The sequence below is a fragment of the Macaca fascicularis genome, chromosome 9 (genome assembly GCF_037993035.2).
Source record: "Macaca fascicularis isolate 582-1 chromosome 9, T2T-MFA8v1.1".
Taxonomy (NCBI): Eukaryota; Metazoa; Chordata; class Mammalia; order Primates; family Cercopithecidae; genus Macaca; species Macaca fascicularis.
In genome coordinates this window covers 67652702-67663399 of record NC_088383.1, presented here as the reverse complement: position 1 = coordinate 67663399, position 10698 = coordinate 67652702, and positions in this window count along the sequence as shown.

Here is a 10698-nt window from a genome sequence, read left to right as displayed (position 1 = left end):
CAACCTGCTGGTGTTGGAGATTTGCCTCCAATCTCACTGAGGAGGGATGTGAGTGGGATTTTCCCTTATCTGCTTTCCAGCTCTCTACTTGCCAATCCTTCAATGTCTTATTCTTTATCTCCCCAAGAAAGGCATGCCACTAAAACCAGAGCTGAGGCACACCCGCCAATATCTGCCTTGGAGAGGGCCTGGCTCTTTTCTCCTGCCTTTCCAGGCTCTGCTCCAAGTCTTGCCCCTACCTCATGTAGAGCCTCCCAGACCCCTTGCCATCCCTGCACTGTGTCAGGTGTCTCCAGCTCCTTGGGGTTTACCTATACTGTGCTTGCCGCCAGACACCCCTCCCCTTCCTGTCTCCCCTAGGGAGATTTCACTAATCCTGAGACTCCCAGTTGGACATTGGCTCCTTTGTAAAGCCCTCCTTCGTCCTGCCCCATTCTGCCTCCATCCCTTTGTGCATGTCCATGGGTTTTCATTATCCTATGAATGACTACTTCAAAGGCAGGGGCAAGTCCTTACTTAACTCTGTATCCCCGATGCCTGGCCGTGGTGAATACCCAATACATTGGCAGAATGAAGAACAGGTCAGTGGGACGAACAAACATATCAGGTAAGGAACTCAGAGTCTGGGCCAGAGCAAGGAGGGTGCATGTAGGGCCTGTAGGGATGGGAAAGGGAGGGCACCTGAGTAGGGGGAGAGGTGGCGAGCACCAGAGGTGGAGCACGGCAGAGCATTATCCTCCCTGGCTCCTCATCCTTGCCAGCGGCTGCCCTGACAGTATTAATCAAGGCCCGAGCATGTGGAAATATCAGTCCACTGTGTTCTATTCAAGTTCCCTGGAACTAAATTATGTTGTCAGGATTGGACAGAGCAGGAATGGAAAAGACCAGGCTGGATGACATGGGGCTGTTAAAAGGAGATGAATGAGCCCAGTGGTTTCCATTCAATTTTTCAAGGTTTCCCAAGGCAAGTCTGACAAATACCACCTTATAATTCCCAGACATCCTGCGCAGTACCCTCCACACTCTTTTTTTTTTTTTTTTTTTTTTTTTTTTGCCCATCAGATTAGAAGGACAAGGGATTCTTCTTTATGTCTTGCAAATGGGGCAATGGAGAAACTGGAGTGGGGGAGCACTTTGACCAAGGTCAAGGTTGGGCAAAGGGCAGGCCATAAATCAGTGACACAATCAACAGGACAAACTCTGAGCTTACAGCACAATGCTCTCTCCATTACCTCACCTGCATAACTTCTGCTATAAAACAGAGGTGGCCAGACCTGCCTCTCAGGGCTGCTGCAAGGTGTCAGAGAGCTAACACACCTGGAACCACTTTTGACTGTAACGGTGCTATTCATTCATTCATTCATTCAGTCAGTCAGTCAGTCAGTCAGTCAGTCAGTGTTGATCCTGGACATACCATGTCCCAAGCCATGTTAGCTCTTATTTAAGGGCTGCTGTAGGAATATAGAAAGCAGCTGAGAATTAGAAGTCATTCACAGCCTTGCCACTAGACAGCTGTTTGATCTTGGGTCAGATGTGAAGCCTCTCTGATCCTCTTCACAAGGTGATTGTCAGAACCAAGTTAGTGAACAGCAGGCCAGCACCTAGCACAGTCCCTTAAAGGGAGTAAGTTGTAAAGAAGAACTTACTGAATCTAAATGTGTTCTCCCACAAAAGACTGAGTGACTCTTCCCTCCCTGTAGGAGGAGTGTCCCTGCAAAATGGATGTGTGTGTCGGGCTTCAAGCTCTGCAGTGTGCTGCAGTTGAGCATATCTCCCAACTCAGCAGTGAGTGATCCTCAGTTGTTGTAAACAAAGGACTAATTAAATTAGCATAAATGATTTTATGTAAATTAAAAATCCACGCTATGGCTTTTTATTGGTAGTGGCATCAAATCTTGCCACTGCACATGCTAGTTTAAAATTAATGTGCATAAATGCTCCAAATATTGTATTATTAATAATGATAATAATGTTGATGAGGATGATGATAATAAACACAATCTCATAGCAATGGCTATAGCTGGCTCTGAAAGCTTAGCAGGGAGTGCACTGTCATAGCTTCTAAGAGAAACAGCAAGATTACATAGCTGCTTACTAACCACCCCAGCCTTCACTCATGGCACCATTTTGATGTCTTCACTGGGTTCAACTGACAAACGGCTTCTTCAAATCCTGTCTATTTTTTGAGGCTGTACTCAAGGTTACCTCTATGAATCAGTCAGAAGATTAACTACAGAGATTTCTCCTTCCTTTTAATTTCTGAAACAACTTTTCCCCATCACTGTTCTCCATGTATTATGTCCTTGGACTCACCTCAGATCTGTGAGGAAGGTGGCAGGTATATTTATGATTTCCATTGCATAGATGGGTTATTGGAGATCAGAGAGTAGAAGCTACCCAAGGTCATGTTGCTAGGAAATTACAGAGCCAGGACTAAAGTTTTTCTGACTCATAAGTATTACTGAAGTGCCTAGCCAAGAGGCTTGCACAGAGCAAAGAACTAATCCATGTTTGTTAGGAAGAGAGAAAGATGTGCATAAAAGGATGAGTAAGTGGAAATTTTGCAGAATGAAGTATTTAAAATTCCTCAATATAATGATGACCTTCTCTGTTTATTATGGTCTATTCAACAGTCAATCTACCAATGAACCTGTAAAGTGTTTGTTTTTGGAGGAACTGACCACACATTGACAAGCCCCTAATGAGCCTAAACCTAAACATAGGCCCATCCATGTGGCTTAAGGGAAGATGTACCTAGGCTGTCTACTAGCCCACAGGGTACCTTTGTAATAACTAGAGAAAGGCACCAAACCCCCCAACATAAGCAGGCTTAGTGAGTCTAGCTAGAGTTCATCCTCTTGGCCTGGTGCCAACCGATACAACCACATGTGGTGGCCCTGGGTTTATTAAAGACTTCAGACTATTAAAAGCTGAGCAACACCATCTCCCCCAGAGTTCCATGTCACTCTTTCTCCTTATGATAGCACTAGGCAGAGACTGCTTCCTTGGAGAGGGTGGTGTGTGTATATGTGCACATGTGAGTGTGTGCTCTGCCTGACTAGGAGATTCTCCATACCAGACACCGAGGGATTGTAGGACAAATACTGATTTCTGAACCAGACCAACTTGGGTTTGAGTTCCACTCCCACCAACACAATGGATACAATTCTGGGGGTCCCTGACTCAGATGGAAAAATGACATTCTTCAATCACACATGCAGGAAACAAACCACAATAGTAGCAACACTTGAAAATTTGTCACCCATAGAAATCATTGTCATTTTTCCTATTCCATTAAAGTTGTTGCAGATATCTCAAAATATTGACTACAGCAGAGGTCAGCAAACCTTTTCCGTGAAGGTCCAGATAGTAAGTGTTGTAGGCATCGTAGTCCATGCAGTCTCTTGCAATAACTTAACTCTGCTGTTGCAGTTCTGAAGCAGTCAAAGACAATATGTAAAAGAATGGACATGGCTATGTTCCAATAAAACTTTATTTACAAAACTAGGTAGTAACTCAGATCATAGTTTACTGATTCCTGATATAGCAAGTCATTACTTTAAAATTACAATAGTTAATAGGCTCTTGTTATTTAATGTGTTACTAAAGAAGCACATATATTACTATATCAGACTTTTTTGTATTTTGAAAATTGCATTTCAATATAACTGGTTGCCTCTGTGACCCTATGTATTTGGTTTTATGTATTAAAACCATTATTCTGAGACAGAGTTCATTGACTTCACCGGTCTAACAAGGGAGTCCTTGACCCACTGGAGGTGAAGAGTCCCCAGTTATTTAACCTACCTCAGCTTCAGTTTCCTCACTGCAGAGTGGCAAAGCTAATAATAATATTATTCATGTCAGAGGGTTCTTGCAAGAATTCGATGTGGTTATAAACGTAAAGGTGTTTTGTTAACTAAAATGAACCACAGAGATTTAAGGTATTAATATTTTTGTTTTCCCAGTGGTTTCTACTGTAGTTGTCTGTACATAGTAGATACTGAATAAGTGTTTGTTGCAGTCCAGTTGGTTGAGCCAAGAACCCGGCATTCCTTCTTGAGCAATAAGTAAGACAGGAGAAGGGGATGGGAGGGAGAGAGGAAAGGGGAGAGGGAAAGGGAAGGGAGGGAAAGAGAGGGAGAGAAAAAGAGAAGGGGAGGGAGGAGAAGGAGAAACTAGAGAATCCTGGCCACTGTGAGTATTATTTCACAATTGTCTATGCAGAATTCCTAACCGTCACATCTATTTAGAAATTGCACTGGGGAATGAAAAGAGGAAGGGGGAGAGATGGCTGTGTTTTGAGCAGAGACTTCCTGCTGATGCGGCAGGTTTTAAGAGCACAACTTGCACAGTTTGTGAAAGCACATGAACCTTGAAATAGAAATATGGACCTCTTAATTCATCTCTCTGTTATTTGATAAAGTATAAGGTAAATGAATGCAGAACATTTTCCCTTTAATTACACAAGGAGAAATGGTTGGGGGATGAGAGGTGGGGGAGCAGAGGATTGAGGGTGAGAGGCCACAGTGAAGCATTGTGCTTCCAAAGCAATGATATGGAATGGGCTTCTCTGAGATTTTAGTTCTGGGGAAAGAGGCTGAAGCTATGCATTACAATAACAACCTCAGTGTCCAGTGGCTTCCAATCAGACTGCATTGTAAGGCAGGCAGTGGGGCAGGGGACCTCTGCCTTCAAAGAGCTAGCAGTTCAGGGGCAGAAACAAGTTGGAAATGCTTAAAGTGGGCATCAGTTCTGCCATGTGGTTAAGATCACGAGTCCCAGCCCCAGCTCCACCACTGAGTGGGGGCTTCTCTGAGCCTTACTCTGTAGTCACTGCTAGCATCCACCAAATATTTTTAGCTCTACCCTCACAAAGCTGACCCCCTCGCATGGAGTTGGACAAGCAAATAAACCCTCAAACATGTCAGACAGGGGGCCTTGGGTCTAAACCCTTCCTCTCCCTCTCTCTAGACTCCGAGTTGCAATTCATCCCCTTCGGACCATCACAGACAGTTGACCATGCCAGTGAGAGCAGGCCCCAGGCACAGCCAATTTGCGTGGAGGGATTTCAGAGTCATGGTGTTGCATTATTCAATTTATTTAAAGCCCTAATAGTTTCTTCCAGGCTGCTAAGAAACCCATATTTTATTCCATTTGATTGTGATTTGTTTGATTAAAAGTTGCTCTGGATAACATGGTAGAGGATAATCAGGGTTTGTGATGGGTTGAACAGTGTGCCCCCCAAATTCATATGTTGATGTTCTAACCTGTGGCACCTGAAAATGTGACCTTATTTGGAAAGAGGCACATTGCATATGTAACGAATTACAATGAGGTCATCCTTAGGGTCACTGGTCCCTGATCCAATAAGACTGATATGGTTATTAAAAGGGGAAGTTTTAACACAGACATGGACAAAAAGGAGTGCACCATGTGAAGGCAAAGGCAGAGATTGGAGTGATACATCTATAAATGAAGGAAAGTCAAAGATTACCAGCCAATCATCAAATGTTAGGGGAGAGGCCTGAAGCAGATTCTTCCTCACAGCCCTCAGATGGAACTAACCCCACCACCACCTTGATTTTGCACTTCTGACCACCAAAACTGTGAACCAATAAATTCCCATTGTTTAAGCCAATGGTTTGTGGTACTTTGTTATGGCAGCCCTTGCAGAGTAATATAGGGTTCTAATTTGGTTTCCATTTGCCGGATACTTGGGCAAGTTCTTTCTCTGGGCTTCCACTGTAAAGGCAGCACAACCCAGTGGAAAACAACAACAAAGGTTGGGGCCTGCCAACCTGGCCTTGCATCCAAGCTCTGCCACTTACTCGCTGTGTGACCTTGGACAGGCCCTCTATCCATAGAAAGAGATAAAATACTACATAGCCTCCAAGTGGCCTCACAGCTCAAATATTCCACAAGCCAAATATAAATAATATTAAGAGTTTAGCATGATGAGTCATTTGCAAGACCATCAGGACCATCGTAACTGGACTGTGAGCAGACAGGACCCTCTGCAGAGGATGCAAAATGAAAGAATGACAGGTGGAAACAGAAGGCCTTTTTGCTGAGGTGGCTGATTTCTATCATAGCACGATGTTTGTGATCCACCTGAAGTCACTGGGCCCTTCATCGAGTAGAAAGGCCAGAGCTTGTGAGCACAGCTCCCAGCATAGGGCTGTCAGGATGCTGTAGGGAGGACCATGCTGTCATTGTGTCATGAAGTCCACAACCGACCATCTCTTAGATGACCCACATGGTTGAAGAGCAAGGCCACCATCTGAACCAGGAGGCAAAGCAAAGGAAACTGCAACTTGGCAATTCAAAACATCTTGCAGCTCAGTTAATTTTTGTTATTGAGTAATAACTCAGAATAAATATTTTGTTATTCTAAGTACTCTGTGTCCATCCTGAATCAAGAAATGGCTTGGATTCCAGGCTCTTCGAGGGCCTACAAGTGTCCCATCCTCTTCACTGCTCTCAGGGAACTCTCCAGAGGAGCCAGCTCCCTCCGGTTGCTCCCTGCAGGCCGGAAGGCCATGCAAAATTAAAAACTTGGTGGGTTTTTTGCAATATTTACTGTAAACTCATGGAGGGGCTTGTTGAGACAGATTCTTAGTGTTGTGTTAGGAGCATTGTGTGTTCCTGTTTCTCTGTGGGAAAAATAGAGAAATCTCAGCAACAACACAACCTGCCCAGCAAAAATCCCAGCTGTTCCTGGCAGGAAACTGCAAGATCTCTTAGCGGCCGGCTGTCAGATGCCTAGCCCTGGACTGGGTGCTGTGTGGGCGTAGCATAACAGACATGACAGCAAGCGAGACCTGCCCAGAGAACAGTGGAGGTCTCCCCCTCACATTCCTACCTGAGCAAGGCTCAGGCTGGGGTTTCAGCAAAGCATGGCTGAAATGGGGTGGTCCCAGGGAAGAACATCCTGCAAATGCCCCAGAGAATTCACGAGCATCAGCTGCCTGGTGGGGAAAACTTGGGCAAAGTATGTGATAGAGCTGACCTACTGCACATGGGTATAACCAGTTATGCATTGTCACATGGCTGTGGGGCACTTGGCCAATAGTATAGAGATCACAAACACACCTTTGTGAATAAATAATGTATCAATCACCCACTCTGTGACAGGCAGTGTTACTGGAGTTGGGGACAACACGTAAATCCATAGACAAAGTAACCAATAACTCCTGCCCTTGTGGAGCCTATATTCTAACAGAACAATGCTGGGAAGTGACAATACAATCTGCAGAAGATAGAGTTTTATGAAGCCTCTGCAACTGGCTTACATTGTGACTTGCAATGTCATTGTCCCTCTTCTAGCCTTCAGTTGCCTCATCTGTAAACTGAGACAAAGAGGCCAGCATTCTCTTGAGAAGACACTGGTTCATCCCTCAAGTATCTTTGTGACTAAGGACAGATTATTTAATCTTTCTGTGCCACAGATACTTCCTACCAATATTGGGGAAACAATTGAGGTAGTACATGTAGACGGCTTTGCACAGTGCCTGGCACATAATACACCTTCAGCAAGTGCTACCATTATCTAAAGAAAGTAAGACCACGTGAGCTTAACCCCTCCCTCTACTGTCTTGTCTTTGAGAGGTTTTCTTCTCTCCAAAGAGCTCAGGGTCTACAGGTCTTTGTCTCTGCAGAGCTCAGCATCTCTCTTGGGTCTCCTGACCTGAGCCAAGAGACCTATGCCTCCATAGATTTCCTCACACGCTGCAAAGGGAAGGAACCAGCCTTGAAAGTCACTTCCTGGAAGAGGCATCATAGTAGATAACATAAGTCGTCAGCTTGCTCTGTGGTCAAACCAGGTATGAATCCAGGCTCTGCCCCTTAACAGCTGTGTGACCTCAGGCTGGTCATTTAATCACTCTGGAGCACTTCAGTAGAGCTAGTGCCTCCCACGCAGGGCTGTCGTGACGATGAAGCCAGAGAGTGAGCTAGAGTGCTTAGGATGGCAGCACAGAGACAGGGGCCAATAGATGTTGGCGATGATGACAATAAGCTCCTAAAGAGACTCACAGCAGAAGAGAGAATAGATGTATGCCTCCAGACATCACTGAGCTCTCTGTCCCACTCTAGAAAGGAGACAGCCAACCCCTGGGAAGGCCTGGAGCAATTTGATGTGAATTTTCATTAACAGCCTGAATAAAATCATGGAAGGTGGGCTTATCAAATTTGAAGATGATGTAAATTTGAAAGGAAAAATAAATAAATTAAATGAAAGTCTGATCCAAAAATCTTTCAGCAGTTAGGAATGATAAGTGGTAGCCAAAGTCCTGTGTTTGATCCCCCAAAAGCTGATGGCACACGCTTGGTAAGGGACACATGGTTTAACAGCAGCAAGGCTTAGAAAAGGCATGGAGTTTTGAACCGAGGGTGAGTTTAGGCTAGATTGGTAATCCCAGCACTTTGGGAGGCTGAGGCAGGAAGATCACTTGAGGCCAGGAGTTCGAGACAAGCCTGGGTAACATAGTGAGACCCTGTGTCTACAAAAAAATTTAAAAATTAACTAAGTATGGTGGTGTGCTCCTATAGTCCTAGTTAGCTGGGAAGCTGGGGCAAGAGTATTGCTTGAGCCCAAGAGTTCAAGGTTGCAATGAGCTATGATCACACCACTACACTTCAGTCTAAGTGATGAAGCAAAGCCCTGTCTCAAAAAAAAAAAAAAAAAAAAAAAGAATGAGTTTAGAAAATTATCTATATGGCATGGCTTCGAAAGAGTTATTGCTGACTTAGGCCACATTAATAAAAGTATAGTATCTACAATAAGGGAGGTGAGAGTCCTCTATTTTACCCTGAAAAATTACTGTTCCATTTCTATATGTTTTGACCATTTGTCAAGAGAGATATTGCTCTTCTAGAACACGAACAGAAAACAGATGCAAAGGATCTCAAAACCATGCTATTATTGAATGGGCTCACCAGGAAACAAACTCTGAGATGGAGATTGCTGTATTGCAATTTTATTAGGAAGTGCTCTTGGGAACAACACCTGTGAGAGTAAAGGAAGCAAATTTGAGCAGAGGGAGAAATAGAACTGTGTTGCTGTTGCAATGAAAGCCTCATTAAACTTATGGAGAGCTGGAATGCCCCTTTGAAATTGCTCTGAATTGAGGTGAAGGGGATGGAGTTCTGTGCCTCATATCACCCACCCATGGAGGAGGCTTGCTCCCAGGCAGAAGGCAAACAGAGCTTGGACACGGCAGCTCCCTTTGGCCAAGTACAATTCCTAGGGAGAGACTTGGCTTAGAGCCATGAGCAAGCAGCACTCCTAGAAGCTCTGGTAATGAGTGCTTAGCCCTGAAGGACAGCCTGGGCAATGCATCTCAGCATCTACTACAGTCTACCCCTTGTACCACCCAAATCTGCTTGTTTCATCTAAGTTCTGGGAACAGCATATTCTGGCTCCTGGATTCCAGTTGTCTCTTTTCTTGGGGAGACTTATAGGAGGAAGGTTAGTGGGACAAACGAGAGCCACTACTGCTGCAAGTAGTACTCTCAGTTCCCCTCCTCCACTTCTCTAGGTTCCTTTCAGTAGCACCTAGCACCTCTGTGCTCATCCAATATCATGCCCAGACCTCATTCCTAGAGGGTCTGAATCCCTGGCTGCCATCCCGTCCTCGGGCCTCTCTGGATCCCAGGTACTTACTTCACAGGTGTCTGTGCTTCTCAAATTACCCGGTTTATTCCTATTCAAAACTGGGCAGGAAAGCACAAAACACTCCCCAGTGTATCACCTTGGCACCAAATACATTCTTCCCTGTTCTTTCATGGCATAATGACAACCCCACTTCCTCTTGACCACCAGGGTCCCTTAACTCTGCCAGACTAGTGACACTTTTTCCTTGCCTGCTGGTTCCTCAATGTAAGCAGCCCAAAGACACTGTGTAATACCATAGCTTAAAGTTTAATGTGGCTTTTCCAGTGTTCCCTGATGAAAGCATGCACCCTCTGGAAACCAGGACTTCAAGACCCACAGACCCTAGTTTTGTGGAGACAGGAAGCACAGATTCCCCAAGTGGGTCCTTGGGAGTGATGGTTAACAGAAACATTCCTACTTCTACCTCTTGTTCCCCACACTCATGCATTTTACTGACTGGGAACCATTTAGTGCTCACTGATTTAGGGTGCATACTGCATCCTGGGTGATGATATTCTATGCTCACAGGCATCATCTCCAAACTGATGCCTCAGCTGCACTTTCAAAGGCTACTTCATCACTCTGTCGAGTCAGCAGGGTCTGGTGGTATAGTTTGTGATAATCTCAAAGGGTCCTATAGTCTTATATTACTGTGAAGTGGTTCTCTTGGTCTGATGCAATGTTATTTATATAGGATTCTGGATTGCTGGATCAAATATTCCATAAGCTATCAGATGAGGGTGCAGACTGAAGCCCTGCAGACAGGAGAAGTAAACCCATAGCCAGAATGTATGTCCATTCCAATCAGAATGAGTCAATTTCTCTGTCAGAATGAAAGGAGTTCAATGTAATTAACTTGCCACCAAGTGGTCAGTTGGTCTCCTTGAAGAATGGTGCATATTAGCATATCAGCCTTGGTCTCTGTTACTGGCAGGGTGGACATTGGAAAATGGCAGCAGCTTCGCTGGCTTTACTGAGTAGGAACCCTAGACCGTCAATACCATGTGTAACCTCTATCCTTGCTCCCATAACTTCCCTGT